Source organism: Pipistrellus kuhlii, unplaced genomic scaffold (assembly GCF_014108245.1).
Source record: "Pipistrellus kuhlii isolate mPipKuh1 unplaced genomic scaffold, mPipKuh1.p scaffold_m20_p_6, whole genome shotgun sequence".
NCBI classification, from domain to species: Eukaryota; Metazoa; Chordata; class Mammalia; order Chiroptera; family Vespertilionidae; genus Pipistrellus; species Pipistrellus kuhlii.
In genome coordinates this window covers 1,008,498-1,021,009 of record NW_023425562.1, presented here as the reverse complement: position 1 = coordinate 1,021,009, position 12,512 = coordinate 1,008,498, and the positions used below count along the sequence as shown (strand labels likewise).

Genomic DNA, 12,512 nt, shown 5'->3' with positions numbered 1-12,512 from the left:
CGGCTGCCTCCTGCATGCCCTCACTGGAGACCAAGCCACATCCCAGGCATGTGCCCTTGACCGAGACCCTTCAGTCCACAAGCCGACACCCTGTCCACTGAGCCACATCGGCTAGGACGTTCCTCTTGCTCCTGCTCACTTTCCCTGGCTTTCCGCCTCGGAGCTCTGAGGCTGAACAAGGAATCCGAGCTGTTTCCTCTTTAGATCTTCCTGTTTGTGTTGCTGTCATTGCCGAGAGCTCTCCCCAGCCGAGAGTTTCACAATTCAAACTGCCCGGCTTCGTAGAACCATATTTGGAGTTTCCACCCCTACCTACTAGAAATGGCCTTTGTTTTCACACAAGAGCATTTAGAGATCTGATGAGAGACATCGTGTGTGGCTGGAAAGGAACAGAATGGCCGCGGAAAGCCAGGATCTGGGAGACACGTGAGCACAGGTTCCGTGATCAGACTGAACATGCGAACACCTGTTTTTATGAAGGACACAGTGGGGACACGCTTAGCTCTAACCTGTGGTTCACTCAAGACAGTGGTCAGAACGAGTTCATCCAAAGAGCAGGAGGTCAAAGCGATGGGAAACCTCGCACTGGAAAGTGGGGGGAATGCGCTTTGATAGCGGTAGGGATGGAAATTGGTATCATCTTTCTGAAAAAGCAATTTTACAATATATGGAAAGCCTTAATAATGGCCTAATCCCAATGACTCAGCAACTCAATTTACAGGATTTTACCCCAAGGAAATAATTCTGGATTTAAGCGAGGATGAAAAGATGTTCAACACAATATGGCTAATGATAACAAAATATTGGCAACAACTCAAACACCCAACCATAGGAGGTGGCTGAATAATGTGCATTGTGTAGCATAATCTGTATCGTTTTAACGTTATGCTGGGAAGGACATTTGATGACCTAGAAGATGTGTGATATAGTAAGTAAGCCCCACGTCCTGAGAGCAGAGGCCGAGCAGGGGACCTTGACAGACACAGACCCGCTTCCACACATAAACTCCACGCACACAGCACAGCTGCCAACCGAAACATGTCCTCCTTTCCTGACTTAGTCCTGTCACAGGGACCGCCAGCTCAGATGGGGCACGGCCCCCCTTTGCCCCCTCTGCTCCGCTCCCTCCAGGACGCCGGCTGGCCTTCCTAAAGGTCACATGGGTAAAACGCGCTCCCCTCTCCCCAGGGCAGCCTCCGTGGCTCAGGAGCCCATGGCCACGGAGCGGCGGGCTGAGCGGCTTCTTGCCGGCTGTGCTGCCAGCCGCCTGGGCCTCCGTGGGGCCAGACCCCTGCTTCCGAGCCTGGCTCATCAGCAGGAGTCAGGGTTCGCCTCCCAGAGGCCCGGGGGAGGGGACTGGAGAGCCCAGCCCTCTCTGCAGGGTCTCCAGCGGCTCTTTCTCAGGATGGCCTTGAGGGGTGCCCTTGGGGACGATTCTGGGGGGCCAGGGCTCTCCTCCAAGCAGCTCACCCAGAAACTTAACGGTGAACGCACTTCCGCGGAAAGATCTGGGCCCTCGGGAAACACCCAGCGGTGCGTTTTGAGAAAGTCACCGGGAGTCATTGCATCATGTTCTGAGGCCGGGGTCGGCAAACGCACTGGTCCACAGAGCCAAATACCAACAGCACAATGACTGAAATCTCTTTGGAGAGCCACATTTTTTAAACTTAAACTTCTCCTAACGCCACGTCTTCACCATAGACTGGCCCAGGCCGTGGCGTTTTGTGGAAGAGCCACACCCAAGGGGCCCAAGAGCCGCCTGTGGCTGGAGAGCTGCGGTGTGCTGATGGCAGTCTCCTCTCCTCACCACACACGGCTGTGGCCCGCGGAGCTTTTCGGGCGTCCCCCATCCTGCCTCCTTCTTCCTGGGACCTCATCAAACCCGCGGCCAGGGCCCAGGCGGCATCTGAGGGGCGAGGAGAGGTGCCCGGGTCCCCCAATGCCTTCCGCCTGCTGAGGGCGGCGTCCGCACGGTTCACTCACTCAGAGAGCAATCGCTGAGCCTCCGACGCCAGGCGCTGGGCGCGAGAAGCCAGACGGAAGCCCCTACCCCGCCTGGCAGAGGGGACAGGCGTGCACACCAGGGTGGCTGTCCCGTGTGACAGGCCTGAGAAGTGTGTTCACGGGGGGATGGGGTGAGGGGGGGGTTAGGGGAGGGGTCCAGGCCTGCAGGGCTCTGCAGGGGCTTCCCATCTGCCTCGGTTATTTTATTTATTTATTTATTTTTTTATGAGGTCAGGTGGTTTTTGCAAGAGAAGCACAGAGACAGGAACTTAGCACGTTGATTCCAGTGAGAGCCCGAACCAGTCCCTGGAATGTCCTACCGCCGCAGACTTCTTGTCACAGGAAGTAATCAAAGTGCTCATTGTCACCATGTGTGGGGCGGTGCAGCGTGTGGACAGGCTCAGGCCTCGGACTGAGGAGAGGGCACAGTCCTCGTGGCCACGGCAGGGCCCAGCCCGGAGGCAGAGCCTCCCGGCACCGGGAGAGCCAGCAGCTGTGGCTGTGAGCGTGGCCCTGTGGTCTGAGTGACAGAGGCCGCGGGAAACAGAGCCGGACCAGGGGCATGTGGAGGATGGAAACCCACAGGGTGCTGGAGCCATCGTGACCACGCCCTTCCTGTGCCTCGTAAGTAAGATGCTATTTTATTTGCTATTTTATAACATCTGTTATAAAATGAAGGCACGGTGTGTGGTCCGAGGCGCTGCTGGGTCCCCCTCAGGGAAGCAGCGTCCCCCCAAATCCCAGCTTTCTCTCTCCTGTCTGTCTTTCTCATCCTTCATGGCCACCACTCGGGGTCACGGAACCTGGCTGAGCTGGCGGCGCACACGGCTCCCGGGCTGCGGATGCCATGGCCGTGCCGGCTCAGTGCAGCAATGTTAGTTTTCAGTAGCTCTCCACCATGTTCTTTGCTAATTTTTGTTTTAAAGCATGCTGAGGAAAAAGCTGAAATTCTGCATCGTTTTGGCTGTAATTACCATTCTTTTTCACTTAATTCATGTAAAGAGAAAAAGAGATGGTTTTTCTAACTCCAGGAAAATGTCCTTTTTTCTTTTTCTTCTCTCTCTCCTTTCCATCCTCCCTTCATTTCTTCTTTGCTCTTTGAATTATCCTGTATAATAAAGAGGTAATATGCAAATTGACCCTCATGCCCTCTTATCACAAGATGGCCGCCCCCACATTGTCATAAGATGGCCTGCAGGGGAGGGCAGTTGTGGGTGACCAGGCCTTTAGGGGAGGGCAGTTAGGGGTGATCAGGCTGGCAGGGGAGTGGTTAGGTGTCAATGAGGCCAGCAGGGGAGTGGTTAGGGGGCTATATGGATGGCAGGCAGAATGGTTAGGGGCAGTCAGGCAGCCAGGCAGGTGAGTGCTTAGGAGCCAACAGTCCCGGATTATGAGAGGGATCTCTGACTGCCAGCTGAACCAGCAGTTGACATCCCCTGAGGGGTCCCAGATTGGAGAGGGTGCAGGCTGGGCTGAGGGAGACCCCCCCCCCCCAAGTACACAAATTTCGTGCACCAGGCCTCTAGTTTAAAATAATGTCAATAAAGTAAGAACCAGTGGGTTTAATATTACCTTGTTGAATTAATTCATATTCATTTTCATATAACAAATGAACAGTGAATGAAATTTCCTATAATAAGCAAATAAGCATAGTTATTAACCTCAAGGTTATGAAATGAAGTATCATTTATAAACCAGAACCTCGCAGGAGAAATTCTTGAAAATGGCCGACCCAGGGTTCAAGTTTGCAATGATGAGACAGTGCTTAAGCATAAAGATGATAAGAAAGAACCTCCACTTCAACTCGGGTGATATTTATGTTCTTAGTTTGAGCTGTAAATACCTTGCACTGCTTATCTGTATCTGAGCCTCAGTCGTGGGCACCTGAGTGCTAAATGTCCTGCCGTTTCCCCCTTATCTTCATCGCGAACTGTGTGAGGCTCGTAAGGCAATCTGTTCCCTCAATCTCCTCTCCGTCTCCTGCTGCTGGACGCTGTGATCTCTGTTTTAGCTGGAGTTTGATTGAGACTCCGCTTAGGAGGTTGGGCTTCTCCATTCTGTGGGTCACAGGTAGTCATCTTTCCCCCAGCGATTCGCAAGGGAACTTCATGTGTTAACAGCCCTTTGTCATGGATGCTGCAGACATTTTGCTCTGTGTACTGTTTGTATTTTAGCCCTGCAATAATTTTTGCTTTGGAGAATTTTTGTGTTGTCAGATGTACAATCTTTTGATGTTATTGTTTCTGGCTTTTTACATGCGGTTAAAGAGACTTCCTTCCAACCAGGATTATAAAAATAATTATCCACATTTTCTTCTATTATTTTCCTGGCTTCAGAGATGACTTTATAGTCTCTGGTTCATCTGGAATTTATTGTGGCATAAAAATACTAGTAAGCTAGGAGTGTAAGCATATTTATTTGGGAAATAGTCTACTATTTTGATAAAATTTATTGTGTTTATCTTCCTCTACTCCTTCCGTGTGACTGTAACCCCACACTCATTTCACATCTGATTCCACTCGGGGAGTTTATATTCCACTTCCTCCTCTGTCCACCTCTGCTCAGAGCCACCTCTCATTGTGACAGTGACTGTCTGTGAGGACAGTATGGTCCTTGGCCAGGCAAGTTCTCCCGTGGAATTCTGCTTTTCAAGGAAGACCTTGTTCTTCTTGCGTTCATGTCCTTTCAGATTGTATAAACAGCGCTGGCTAAAGAAGAGACATAAAACACCTTCAGATAAAAGGAAGGAAAAATAGCGTTTATGGCGGCAGGCGTTAAAAAATTCATTAATTGATAATTTTCAGGAAAACGAACTGCAAAATCCCAGCCGCTTGCATAACCAAGTCAAACCTCCGGACCAATGGGCTGAGGTGGGCAACCTCCCGCTTCCATGTCACCACCCGCCGAGGCCCCTGGTGCTGGCCCAGCACCCGCCTGCAGCCCAAACCCACTCCCCGCTCCCTGCTCCCCGCTCAGCCTGTCCCCTGTCCCCGCTCCCCACTCCCCACTCCCCGCTCAGCCTGTCCCCTGTCCCTGCTCCCCACTCCCCACTCCCCGCTCAGCCTGTCCCTGCTCAGCCTGCTCCCCACTCCCCACTCCCTGCTCAGCCTGTCCCTGCGCCCACTGCGAGCGCAGCTCCTGATGAAGCGCCCGGAGTGTCAGTGACATTCTCGGGGCTGTTTCTCACTGCGTAGTCGGAAGACATGCTTTCTTTCCCATGTCTGGCCTCCACATCACGCATGCTTTTCTGTCTGTGCCCCGGTTAGCACCGCTCACTCCGCCGCAGGTCCTGCCCGGGACCGTTCATGACACGGAGGCCCACGCCACGTGCAGAGCGGGTCCAGCACAGAGGCTGCGGGCTGCTCTGCAGAGAAACAGGTTCCCTGGGCAAAGGAGTTTGGGAAACAGCAGGAGCGATGGACATGTGCACCCGGACATGCCTGCTTGCGATGCGAGGTCCCTCAGAGAACTGCCGAGACCTGTAACAGAGGCCTGACCACACCTGCCCCGGCTTGTCCAAACGGATTTGGTCCGGGGAAGCGTTTCCCTGCGGACAGTGTCCCCACCGGACACGAGGGAGAGGGCTGAGCTCCTGGCAAGGCCAGTGACCCCAGGCTGGGGTGGGGGTGCAGAGCCTGAGCAGCTCCCGGCCCCGGCTTCGGGAAGAGCAGTGCTGGAGCTGTCACTGAGGTCGAGAACAGACGCGGAGGGTGGGGGCATACTGGACCTGCTGCGTTTCTCGGGGAGAGAGTCAGTCACAGGCCTGGGCCCGGGCGGGAGGCCAGCCCCGAGGAGCGGGGGCTCCCATGTGCTCTGAGGGCAGCATGTTGTCTCAGGGCCCATGCAGAAGAGCACCATGCGACCTCCACCTCCGGTCACTGACACTCACCCCGTACCCTCAGCAGCTGGCTTTCCTGTGAAGCCAGGGCAGGCCCTGAGGGGTGGGGAGGAGAGCCGATGGGTGTTGAGTGGAGGCTCAGCAAAGAAACAGGCTGAAGCAGCGATTCCCAGCCTTTAGAGTTGGACTTCTTTTATTTATTTTTGTTAATCCTCACCGAGGTTATTTTCCCATTGATTTTAGAGAGAGGGGAAGAGAGAGTGAAAGGCAGAGAAGAACATCGGTGTGAGAGGAACACATCGATGAGTTGCCTCCTGCAAGTGCCCCGACCAGGACCCCGGCCAGGAGGAGCCTGCAACCCAGGTACGTGCCTTGACCAGAATCGAACCCAGGACCCTTCAGCCCGCAGTCCGACACTCTATCCACTGAGCCACACCAGCCAGGGCTGGGCCTCTCTTTAATGCTGAGTTTTTTCAAACCTTTCCGCTGTCCACACAGCGGAAGAGAGGCCCAGAGCACAGGGACGCTGTGCTTCCTGGCCCCTGCTCCCCGGCCCAGGGCCTGAGGACCTCGCTGCAGGGTGAGCAGACAGTGCTCCCTCTGCAGGCTCCTGAGGGAGACGGAGGCCGGACACTTAGTAGGTCCAGCATCTGACATCTTCCCAGCCAGGGACCATTGCAACCACCACTGAGCTCTCCCATCACTACCCAGGCGACTTCAGAGAGACCCCTGGCCTCCTGGGTCTTAACTGTCCCAACAGGGCGTCAGCAGTAGCTCTGTGGCCCGCAGGCCGGGGGGCAGGGCAGGAAGAGCCATGGCGGGGAGGGAGGGGGTGGGAAGTGCTGGCAGACGGCTTTCAGGCTGCATGTTAATGGGCTCTCCGCTGGGCGCCTGAAGGCAGCGGCCCCCGGCCCCCGGCCCCCCGGGAAGGGAAGGGGGCATCATCAGCCTCGCCCTCGGTGGGCCCCATTTAACCTGCGCACTCCAGTTGATTAGCGTATTGTGTGGAGATGGCAGGGACTTCAGGCTCCGTGCCCTCCTTCCCCTTTTGATATAATTTTAATGAGATTTCCCCCATTCTTTTATGGCATGGCAGGCCGCAGCGAGAATAAATATAAAGAAGTTTTTAGAAATGCAGGAAGCAGGAGGCGGGAGATGGGGAAGGCAGGGGGTCCGGCGGGGGACGGAAGGCTGTTCTCAGATCCGCACGGGCCTCTGATGGCTCTGCAGCTCCCGGGGCACGTCCCCCTGTGCCAGGCGCTCCGCACGATAAGAGAGGAGCCGACGAGGCTGCTGAGAACGTCTTTGTGAAGAGTTCGGAAAGTGCCGCAGTCCGCAGGAGCAGCCTCCTCCGCGCCCAGGATCCGGCATTTTCTGGCATTTTCTCCGTGCGTTGTACACACGGCTTGCAGGCCCAGCCTCTCCCCACCCGGGGCCTCCAGCACGCTCCTCTCAGTGTGTGTGATGATGGGAGGAGGGTACTCTTCTGCGACCCACCAGGCCACATTGTTCCCGAATGGCAGTTCTTTTTTTAAAAAAAAATTTTTTTCTAAATTGATTTTTCACAGAGAGGAAGGTAGAGGAGGGATAGAGAGTTAGAAACATCAATGAGAGAGAAACATTGACCAGCTGCCTCCTGCACACCCCCCACTGGGGATGTGCCCGCAACCAAGGTACATGCCCTTGACCGAAATCGAACCCGGAACCCTTCAGTCCGCAGACCGACGCTCTATCACTCAGCCAAACTGGTTTCGGCCGAATGGCACTTCTTTTTGTGAACTGATGGAGTCTCCCTTCATGGAATGCTAGCAGCTGTCACTGACCAGCTGTCACTCACTGGCCAGGGTGGGTCCATTTTCCTTTCCTGGGAAGGAGCATTTGTGTGTGTGTGTGTGTGTACATTGTGCACGCATGTGGGCATGTGTGTTCGTATGTTAAAGTGGGGAGAGATGGAGTCACTCGTTATGGTCAGTAGCGTGGCAGAGGTAGGCTAGACTTGAACCTGAGTCTGATTCTTAGTCAAGCTCTTTCCACAGCACCACGTTGATCCTGCGGTGGCTCAAGTTCCTGTTCCTGTTTCCACTCCAATGGGGCTGCCGGGGCTGGGCCCAGGGAGGAGCCGTGTGAGCCGATGGCTGAGAATCCAGGCAGGGGAGGGTGGTCGAGCGCGTCCCAGAAGCACACGCGTGCCTTCCCTGGCTTAGGAGAGCCCTGCCCCAGGCTTCCCGTTCATGGCCTGGTGGCTCCTTTGGGCAGCCCTGGGTCTCTGGAAAGGGAGGAGAAGCTGCAGAACGTGTGTGAGCAGAGAGGCTTCCCCAGCCTGGACATCCAAGATGAGAAGGAAGGGCCCCCCTGACCTGGAGGCCCCCCCCCCCCCACATCCCGAAAATTCTCTCCTCACCCATTGGTCAGCGAGTTGTTTCTACAGGAGGGAGTCTATCTGGGGCGGAACCTTCCGGGAACTGAGTGGAATCCCTTTGGTGGAAGCAGGACAGCCTGTCCCTGGGAGGAGGCGCTGTGTTCTCTGGGACCGGGAGTTAACGCTCCTGTGAGGAGCGCGCGTGTGCGTGTGAGTGTGCGTGCGTGTGTGTGAGTGTGCGTGCGTGTGTGTATGTGTGTGTGTGTGTGGTGTTCCTGGAGCTGACTGTGGCCAAAGGAGTGGGCAACGTCTGTCTGTCTGTCCCTGCAGACGCCGTCAGGACACCAGGGGCCACACCAGCCTGGCGTGGGGGAGTCGGATTGTGGAGGACTCCTGGTCGGGTGTGGGCACAATGTTCACAAACTCACTGTCCTCTTTTCTTATTGTTTAGGAACTAGAGGCCCGGTGCATGAAAATTCATACACTGGAGGGGGCGTCGCTCAGCCCAGCCTGCGCCCTCTTGCAGTCTGGGAGCCCTCAGGGGATGTCTGACTGCCAGCTTAGGTCTACTCCCGCCCCCGTCTCTGCACTTACCAGCCATGAGCTCGGCTTCTGGCTGAGTGTGGCTCCCCCTGTGGGAGCCCACTGACCTCCAGGGGGTAGTTCCTGCATTGAGCGTCCGCCCTCTGGTGGTCAGTGTGTGTCATAGTGACTGGTCGTCCTGCTGTTTGGTCAATTTGCATATTAGCCTTTTATTAGATAGGATAATGTTAGGGCTTTCTCTTGAGAAAGAAGTGACTCTAACGTTGCTCTGCGGAGTTTTCTCCCTGTTTACTGAGAGCCGCTCATGGCTGCCAGCACTCATTGCTCACATCCTCAGAGTTCGGTACTGGGGCCGCTCCCCTGGCTCCAGGCTCCAGCCCAGTGGCTCAGTCCTGGCTGTTCGCAAGAATCCCCGGAGGGACTATTAACAGCGCCGATGGCTGGGTTCTGCCCCAGGGAACCTGGTTTAATTGGTCGAGCTGGGACCCTCGCACTGGAATTTTCCAGCGGCTCCTGAGCGTCCCTTAGGAGCAGCTGGAGACGGAAGGCTGCTCGGATGGTTGATTCATCCTACATGCCCGTCAGCTCCCTGGCTCCGGGGCTGTGCCAGCACGTGGTGGAGATGTGTGTGCATTAGAGGGAGCTGCCTCTGCCATGCACAGTGCTGCCACTTCGGCTGGCACAGCTCCGAGGGCACACGGCTTGGGCAGCAGGGCCCAGTCTCCGCCCCTCGGCAGGTCAGTCCTGGTGGCCTCCGACCTCAGGTCCCCCGGAGCCTCCTGGTTTGGTTCAGTTGCTCCTTAGGGTTTCTCCTGGCCTTGGCCTTGGGCAGGTCTCACCTGTGAAGGCATTTCGGAGAAGCATCTGCCATGGGAGTCTGGGAAGTTCTACTGATCTTCTCAACGCCAATTCCGGAAAAGGTTTAAACACAGCCACTTAGCGTTTCCAGGGCACACAGGCAATAGAGGTACCTTTATCCTGGAAAACCCACTAAGTCTGTCAGAACGGGGAGTTGTGGCATCTGAGCCACATACCATGCGTCCCTGTCCCACTCAGCTGGGTGTGATGGAAGCCTGGCTCCAGGTGGGTGTGGCCAAGAGCGCTCCCCCAGTTCCCGCCCAGGACTCCATCTCTTCTTTGGAGGAGCCAGCCGCCAGCATCTCTCATACCAGCCCAGCCACAATTCCTGCATCTTCCATGTGCACTGCTCTGAGTGTGTGCACTGTGCCGCCCTGCTCCATCCTGCTGGGAGCTGTGTCCCTCTGGCAGTGGCTCCACCCTGGGCCCCTGTTGGCTCCCCTGCTCGCTCTCTCGCTGCCCTTGCTGGCAGGTAAGCCTTGGACACTTGCTCCTGGAGCCTGGTCACTGGGTTTTAAAGCAGCATAGGGACCGATTGGAGAGATCCTGGTGGCCGGCCGGCCAATGCCACAGCCAGGACCCTGAGGAGCCCCACACCCTTCCCCCCAGGTGGCCAGAGAGAGTGCCATCCCTGGTCTGGTCCAGCTGGCGAGTCACTGCAGTGGCCGAGCCTTCCCAGCTGAGGCGGAGCCCCACAGAGCAGAGAGGAGAAAGCCCTGCTGCATGCACACAGCGTGTGTGTGTGTGTGTGTGTGTGTGTGTGTGTGTGTGTGTGTGGTGGGGGAGAGTGGGGGAATCGGGGGGTGAATGGGTCTTTGTTTGACCCGGGCGTTGGAGGGGCTGCTCTCCATAGGTCACGGAGTGGCTCCTGTGGCGATGGATGGGACTGCTTTCCATAAACAGTGGGGCCGCAGCCTCCTTTCCTAGCGTCCTGCGTGAGGAACACAGGGCCCGGGCCCGTGTCACGTGGAGCCTGTGTCTCCACAGAGTGTCCTGGTGGACTGCTCCGTGGCTGCTTTTCCCTCCGCGTGCGGGAGTCACAGCACAGGCCCCAGCGCTCCTCCCCACGGCCGGAGGACCCACAGGAGGAAAACGTGCTTTTAATTATTTGCACAACATCGCTCTTCGGCTGGAAAGCATTACTCCAGAACCCAAGTCTCATTCTGTCCCCTAAGAGGGGCATCGTGTGCTTCCGGCCGGCAAACCAAGAAACCTGGGCTGGAGTCTGCCTGCAGGACTCTGGACCCGCATTTCAATGCCGTAGGCCTCGGAAATGTCCTAGAACCCAAAGGTTTCTGACGGGGCAGTGGCACGCACCCTCCCGGGCTAACCTTTAAGATTGCCCCCAAAGGTCCGGTAGCTTCTTACGTATTCCTGCCTTTTTGACAGAATTTGGCACTATCTTCCCATATTTAGTGTCAGCACATCCTTGGGCCCAGGAGTTTCACGAGAATAAACGTCCCAAAGGGGAGTGCCTGCATATGTTACGAGGTGGTGCGAGGTGTTTATTATTGTTTGAAGTCAGACAATGTTAGAAGCAATCTTAAATCCATAGGGCAGTGATTCAATAAGCGATGACGCATCTTTTTGTTTGGTTTCTTTTGTGTTGTTTTTTTTTTCCTTCTTCTTCATGTCACCAGTTTTTAATGGTTTTTCCTTTGCAAACACACGGGAGAGTCACACACTGCTCCCACACTGGATGCCGTCCTGGGCCACAGATCCGCACTCTCCTTTGCACCCCTTCCTGTGATGGCAGAGCCTTCCACTTCCCCGTTATTGTGCACTCTGACCCCCGCAGTATCTCCAAAGTAAAGAAACACGCCATCTTGTCTCCGGTCTGACTCTCGCTGTCGAGTTACCACTGCCGGGTGTTCCTCCTCTCGGAGCTCTGGTCTACCGTATGTGACTGTCACCCACACCGGCAGCAGGAAGCCTGTTCCATTGTCCCTTGATCTCCCTCACAGAGATAATGTACAAGCTTTGGCTCCTGTGCGGTTGGCACAGTTGATCACGGTTCCTACCGAAGGACCCAGGGAAATCCAGAATTTCACCTGGAGGACACACCTCGTCCTCTCTTTGACATCTTGGACGCCAGAGAAGGGTCACAATGACACAGCTTATTGTTCAACTAGAGGCCTGGTGCATGAAAATTCATGCCCTGGAGGGAGGTCCCTCAGCCTGGCCTGCCCCCTCTCACCGTCCGGGAGCCCTCAGGGGATGGCGATGCCTCATCACACCTCTGCTGCTGCCACTGCCGGCAGCTCAAGTTTCTGAGGGGACTTGTGTCTGTGGGCACCATCTTTGAGGGTATGGCAGCCAATTAGCATATTCCTTCCTTTTTGGTTATAGGCGCTGCCATCTGTGCGATGGCATGAGGGTAAATTAGAATATCCCTTCTTTATTAGATAGGATGGCACACAATGCTTAAACAAGGACGAGAGAGGCCCATAGGCCCCCGTGAAGAAATGTTGTCAATACGTAACGTTAAGTGAAGGAGCGATGGACAAAGTGGCTCATAGGGGAGGACCCTATTTTTGTACCAACCCCCCACGTTACTGCTTCTCTGCATCCCTACAGAGGACTGGCAGCCAGGGTTGCGAGCTGGATTTTGACCTGTGATCACATTCTAGTGACTCTGAAACACTTGTTTTCAGTAAAGTGGTCCGGTTCATCCTTATTTCAGTGGAGGTGATGTCCCCATCTCTTCGTGTTTGGGGGAAAGTGGGGTAGACAGGGAGGTTGAATATAAGAGTGTTCTCAATTCAGGCATCTCGGTGCCATTTAAAATGTTTACTTGAGTCTATTCATGCATTTCCTATATTAAATACATATATACAAGTTTGTCATCTGCTGTGAACTTGCTACTTTCTAAAACCAATGTTTTGGGTTCAGAAAAAAGGAATTTCTAAA

The 12,512-nt window shown here is 55.2% G+C and overlaps 1 pseudogene; it reads right to left on the bottom strand.

Moving 5' to 3' along the window:
- Positions 1 to 11,245: 11,245 nt before the first annotated feature.
- On the bottom strand, positions 11,246 to 11,685 carry LOC118707823 (annotated as a pseudogene).
- Between the last annotated feature and the right edge of the window lie 827 nt (positions 11,686 to 12,512).